Raw genomic sequence first — 7,457 nt, forward strand, 5'->3', positions numbered from 1 at the left:
GCCATGTATTCGCTGACAGTGGCAGTTGCAAGCACCGAAAATATTTTTGTGTGCTAATGAAAGCAAATAAATTGCAGATAATTTACGATCTAATTTTTTCAAGTGTACAGCATCAATGAAAAGTTTAGATATACAATTGGCATGCCACACTTTTGTTGCAATGTTGGCCAAAAGCCAGCGTACATTTCGATGGCCACTCCGGTGTCTCATTGGCACCAACATAATTGGCTGACAAATTTATTGCAATTCACCCAAAAATTTGTTGACTCAGCTCGGGGTTCAGGAATCAAGGTCGTCCAATGCCAACATAACTCAACCCAGAAACAAGCAAAATAATATGTGGCATAAATGCATTCATACACACAATCAACCGGCACTATTGTAAAATGAGTACTTACAGTTAGACTCTGTGTTTATGTTTGTATATGAAACAACAAATAACTGCACTTCTGTGGCAGTGGCAACATCATTATCTTGCACCGCAGCCAAATATTATTCTCTTGGTCGGACTCTTATTTCATTGCGAAATCGTCTGCAGGCAACAATCAGTGGCAGTTAGCAGTTAACAATGGTGGTAATGGTTACCAACCTGGTGACGACCCTGACACCGGTATCGATGCATCGCCAGCGTTGGCGGTTCAACATTGTTGGTGATTATATGCTCTATGTTCGGTGGCGCTTTGAATGTGCTAAATAAGTTCACTTTAGTTGAAGGTAGAGAACTGTAAAAATAACGCATTGTTGTTGTAATGTAATGAGTGCTATTTTACACTGAGAAATTTAGTATAATAAAATTACATTTGCTTCTTACTTATTGCTTTTCGATTTGAATCTTGGGTAGAGTTCTAGATCTGAAAAACGAAACCTCTTTTATTTCATTTAATTTCTAGGTATTTGTATTCGTCGTTGCCCTTGAGACCTTTTTGAAAAAATGCTTTTTTTTATAATAGTAATGTTTTCCTGAATGTCTACAAGGGACAAACTTCTTCTTTTATAGAGCTTACAATCCAGAACTCTTTCTAGCTACACATATATAAACTGTCTTCAGCTCCCAAGCATTATCGTATCGAACAAATTATACCAGTAGTTCAAACAGACTGCCAGCACTTGCGATGAAATTTACATAATTAGACATATTCCATTTTTAAGAGTTTCAAATCAATGAAATCAAATTTAGACAGTAGCTTGTAATTTGACATTAGTAAAACTGGTCTAAAATGTATTGTTTTTGGTTGGATCCGTCGTTTTAAGTGATCTGTTATGATAAAATTAGACTTCCTTAGGGATCACAATATTTATTGGATAAAGTATTAAATAAAAAAAATATATTTACGTTATCATTTTCGCTCAGTGTATATTTGTGCCAATGAACTCTGCACCGAAACGTGATTTTTGAATTTTTTAATGAGATCGATTAGAATTAATGAACTGAACATATTCAACCTAAATCCTCATCACCAGTACAATAAAGAATTTCGAGGCAAAGTTTGGACCACAGAAGTACTAACACACACAAGCGCAATCGCCTGTGACTAATCGTTTTTTATTTTTTTATTTTATTCTATTTTGTATTTTTTTTTTTAAATTTGGTCTTTATTTGTATTCTGCTCGCCTATTTAGTGTCGATCAGCGACTTAGGCTAATTAATTTAGATTTCCGCTGAAAGCGCAGTGCTTGTCAGCCATCAGTTAGCTGCCAACGAACGGCAGTCATGTCATTTGCCAGTGTCAATGCAAATCTGTAGCAAAAACTGAAAGAATTTCTGAGCATTCGCGAATTCAAGGAGCAGCGTTTTGTGTTCTGTGACAACGGCAATAGAACATATTTCGCAGCGACATTTGACAATTTCCAAAGTGCATTGCGATTCCAACGACATTTTCACATGATCTCTGTGGCTGCAATAAAGTAGTCGGCGTCGCCGTTGACAATGACTCAGCAGTGTCAACATACCTCAAACCAACATTTGTTTAGACTCATGTACAATCATTATAGAATATATGATAGATGTGTGTATGTGAGCGTCGGCTTGTAGAATTTTAATTGCAAAATCGAATAAGGTGTCATTGTGGGAAATGTAATAAATTTATATTAGCATTTTACATGTGCGCACAGAAAAGCCGCTTTGTAACTCACATTGCATGTAAATGCAAAAACATCACAACAACAACAGATAAATGCTCGCGCTTTTATTATGAACAATAGTAAATTGTATGACAAATCTATGCAAATCAGTTGCGTCGCTTTACCTGCGGATCTACTTTTTTGGAATTATTTTCTTTTTAGTACAAGCAAATCTTCATTGTCGCCAACACAAATGTGTATAATTGCGCTTGGAAATAGAAAATTCCTTGAATTTGCCAATCAAGTGGCCATGACTGACTCAAATGCAGATATTTACGCCTACACTTTTTGTACTTCTGTAATAGTTGTGTTTGCAGACTCTGACTCTTATGCAATGAAAATTGATATTTTGTGTGAATTTTGAGTTGTGTGAAATCTCAAAGCAATCATACGGGCTTACTTGGTGATCTTCAATTGAGTTCAATTGGAATTGTTACATTATTTACATCGAATACTGAAATACAAATATTCCACTTCTTATTTGGGTATAATTATAGTCAGGGATGAGCCAATGTGGTACCTATCACGAATACAGCTTTATCAGTTCCAATATTGCATACAGAATATGATCTACGTCGTATTTCGAGCACCTCGAACACCTTTCGGCGGTAAGCTAATACGAGATCTTAAACATTTTTTTTTTGTGTGCTGTATGGCATATAAATTATGCAAACACAAACTATAGACGAACTTATTTATGCAAAGTGTTGCAAAAATTATAAATCTTTTCAATATACCTCAGTCAAATAATTATATGTGCATGAACTTTTTGCAAAAAAAAATTAAAGAATATTTCTGAGTATACTGGTTTGTTATTATTAATGTATACGATATAAAAAACAAAAAATTAACAAATTTCAAAATTTTTTAAACTATAAAACAGAATTGAAGTTTAGGCTAATAGTAAATATTTATATGTGCATTTTACTATTTTTACCAGTAAAGCCTATAAATTTGAGTTTAACTGAAAGAAATGTTTATTTTAATAGTCAGTAGAATTGTCCTTATATTTTAAAACCAAATTAAGCCGCTTAATCAGAAAATTAACTACTGACTGTAGAATAGTTATGTAAATATTGGCAAATTCTTGCTTTATGGCTAATTTAAGGTGACGTACTGTCTCAAACTGCTTTCCGTTTTGGAAAACAGGAGCTGAGAGGTTCCCCCAGAGATCCTCAATGAGATTTAGGTTCGAACTCAATGCTGCACATTGTAATACCGGAATTTTCCGGTCGTTAAAGATGGTCTTCGTGTGGATTAAAGCGTTATCCTTTCGATATGTCCAGTTATATGCCGTAAATATTTCCAGCAAATTTTATTAACACGCTGTCCAAAACATCTACATTGATATTTGCATTCATTTGAGTGAATATAAAACATAGCTTTCCACAGCAGCAAAATGCAGCTCATAAAATCAAGGTACCGCTTCCAAAACATCGCTTGTAGTAGGACCGTCGTTTCTGGTGCGAATCTCTCCAATATTTCTTGCAATGACCTGGGCCGACCAAATTTAATTTTTTTTTCGTCATTACAGACTGTATTCTATCACTCATTGGCACAGAATTGGTATTTATTTGCAAACCTCAAATGTGCTCTATTGTGTCTTTCTTTAGCGTTGGTTTAGGTGCCATGGAAGTGTGTTTCAGAAACAGATTTTTATGTATAATTGGAAAAATTATATTTATTGTGATTTTCTGTCTTAACTAGGTCCATATTTGATCGCTGCTTATCAAGTCCGCAACGACTAGCCGTCGAATCATCCTTTCGCACCGCTCATCAATGTTGTTTTTCGTCCGCTGCGTCGCACTATACCATAATTAGTGGGGTTTTTAAGAAATTTTGAGATACACTTCCGATGTCGCTTTGGTCTAGAGCCATTTTGGAACCGCTTTCATGCATTCCTATGATTATTACTTGTTTCTTGGCTGATAAACTAGTACCACGAGGCATTTTAGGCTTAAAGTTAAATAAAGGTATTCAAATTTTTAATAATTCATTAAGTTAATGCACCTACAATAATTTTGAAAACAAATTTTAGCAAAAAAAAGTTTTTGCTGCGACACTATCAGTAAGAAAGATCCGCTAAACTGATTTTGCACATATAAATATTTTCTATGCAATACCCAATTCACAAGCACATTCTTAATGTAACTGTACAACGAACGAGAAAAGTATGAAACAATTTTCGTTGCATAGTAACGGTAACATATCAACCTTTTATTCCACATTTACCGAAATCCAAAAAATAACAGTGAATATGAAATATAAACAAAAGCCGAAATGCACATATAATTATTTGACTGAAGTATATTCTTAAACGAATGATATATTGTCTGAAACCAGTGTTATCGTTTACATAAGTGATTCATTAAATTTCGTTTTGCTTTGTACAAATTTAGAGGCAAGATGTGGCATATTTATGAGTTTTATGTTGCATAAAACTTTATAACTTTTTAACTCAGACATAAACGTAAAAGCTTTTTGTTGCTTCCATTGTATAAAGTCTAGCGGTATGTGTGGGTTCTCGAATGTTTTCTTATGCCAAATTCAACTTAGCTGATTTGCATAAAATGATGTTTGTCTGTTTGTTCGGCTGGTTTAATTTCATGCGCTTGCGTCGCCTTAAATCGCTGTAGAATTAGTGCTCATTAGAGCGCAGCGCTGGTGGTGGTCTTTATGGGGACGACGTTTGCGAACTTAAAGATTTGAGCGGCGCGCTAGAATTAATTCTCTATTATGACTTTGACAAATCGCTAAATTAACTTGGCGGCAAAGAGTATTGTATGTTTTTGTTTTATTTTTCTTGCTAATGTTTTCATCGTCAACTTAATATTTTTTTGTCAATCTTTTGTGCTTTTATTTCATTTATGCGATATTCTGTTGCTTTTTGGGTCACGCGACGGATGAGTAATGCGCGAAGTATGTACGTCATAAATCCAAATTGACGCCAAATTAATGGCGCGTTGGCGCAAGCAGCAAGTGGCAGCACTCAGCGAACGCGCAAACCAACAAAATAAAAAATATAAAAATTAAAAAAAATATAACGAAACTGGCAACCACACAAATCAAGAATGAAACAAGCAGCCTGATTCAACTCACTACAACAACAACAGCTACAATTATGTATTTGATGGTTTTTCTGCTCACCTCGCAGCTGGTGACAGTCGCGTTCAATTAGATAGTGTCACTTAGCGGCGCTTTTGCTTGTGGCTAACAACTAACTAACACATGTAACTAATTAAGCTGCCTAAAATATGGACTGACGACTGCTTAACAGCTGTCCAACAACACAGCAACAACAGCAATACACTCTTATGGCAAGCTAGTCCTTTATGGGGTTGTTGCAGCAACATGAAAATCTCTGTGCAACAGCTATCGCGAGTCGGTGCGCTCCGTTGCTTCACCTACAAGTTCGCTGCTTGAGTCTTCTGTTTGGCGGCGGCGGTGGCTGCGTTGGTGGTTACGCTAATTTGTATTTGCTGCCGCTGGTCGATAACAAGTTTCCCGGTTATAGGTCGGTCTAATATTTTCTTTGTGCTTTGTACTGTTGTTTTTCTTGTTATTGTCGCAGTTATTTAGTACAATTGTGGCATGTAACATTTGTTAACATACATGTAGTAGACGGTAGAGAGACAGCCATACCGCCATACGGAGGGGTGAAAATGCGTATCTTTTCACCTCACTACTTCTATGCAGCATACGCTTGGCTTATTTGGCTTGTTACTGTTGTTGTTTTGTCGTTGAACAGTTTTTGTGGAACGGAGCGCTACCCGCACCCTTCGCTTCGTTTGCGTTTTTATTTTATGTCTCAATTGAATTTCTTGCAACATGTGGCACAACGTGTTCTTCTGCATAGTGAGATATATATTAGAACATCAATCCTTCTGGTCGAATATTTCGAACCAGTATTTATATAGATGTACAGATTAGATTAAGTTAACGCGTTTCCTAGCCATCCAGGTCTTTTTCAGGAATATATAATCCGAGAAAAAGTGTTGGAGCATAAAAACAATAAACTTTTATATCTAAAATTCGGGATTAACTACTTCAACGAGGTTGCTTCATTGCCCAACTACAGTTCAAGCAACTGCCAGGCTTTTGCATACTATAAATTTGTATACTCTCCCAACAAAAGTTGTTAAGAGAGTATTACAGTTTTGTTCATATAACGGTTGTCCGTAAGTCATAAAACTAAACGAGTTAGATACAGGGTTAATTATATCAAAATGATCAGGATGACGAGACGAGTTGAAATCCCGATGTCTCTCTCTCCGTCCGTCTGTCCGTCGGTCCGTACAGCGCGGAACTTGGTACGCATGTTCCTTGGTTCCAGTTGACTCATTCCGGTTCCGGTAACATCATATCTAGTTAACCAATATCCGGTTCTGGTAAAATCATTACCCCGTTCCCGTATCCAGATGCCCCATTTCCGGTTAGGTGTTCCCACTTCCGGTAACATCAGGTACCCTCATATCCGGTTGTATCAGATTCCGGATGCCCATATCCGGCCCCCTCATTCCCGGTTCCTGTAACATCGGTTGTGGTAACATCATAATCGGATATCTCATATCCGATTCCGGTAACATTGGAACAGAGCAGAGCTTCAATTATATCAATAAATTGCGAGAGAATAAAATGTTTGGTAGCACCCCAACTTAGACTTTCTTACTTTTTATATATGTGAGTATGCTATTAAATTAAATAATAATATAAAAAATCTCACTTCCACAGTCAATGCTAAACTCCTTCATATTCGTGATTATCTTTGCATTTCATTCATTGTCGAATACCTATGAAATTACTTGCAATTGTCAACATGGAAAACATATGGCATGCAACATATTATTAACGCATACTTGTCAGAGAAAACAACGACGATTGTGAGGCTCTCTAAACACAATGGCAAGGTTTATGTCGTTGGCGGCTATGACGACGCTTGGTTAACAAAGTGGTCCAAAGAACAACATCGGACGATATCATATAAATGTAAGCTCCGTATACCAATGTTGGTATGTTTGATCAGACACCCTTTCAGATCTGTCAGGCATATTTGCTCTGTGCTGTGTGAGAAATGCGTCTTATCGCATCTCCTGTCGCTGTGCTGACGGGAAAGCGGGCACCTTTGCATATATATAACTGCCTTGACATGGCCTCAGGCACAGGAAGTTAACGAAAGGTCCGCTGAAGTTGATGAGCGTTGTTACTGCTGCAAAGTAGTTATTACATAGAGCCTGGCATAACAATTCAGCGATACGATTGTGTTGATAGCGCGAATTTAATCGCCAATTGTTTATCGCAACAACAATGCGACAGAACTATGTTGTTGTGACTGCCTG

The sequence above is a fragment of the Zeugodacus cucurbitae genome, chromosome 4 (genome assembly GCF_028554725.1).
Source record: "Zeugodacus cucurbitae isolate PBARC_wt_2022May chromosome 4, idZeuCucr1.2, whole genome shotgun sequence".
Classification (NCBI taxonomy): domain Eukaryota; kingdom Metazoa; phylum Arthropoda; class Insecta; order Diptera; family Tephritidae; genus Zeugodacus; species Zeugodacus cucurbitae.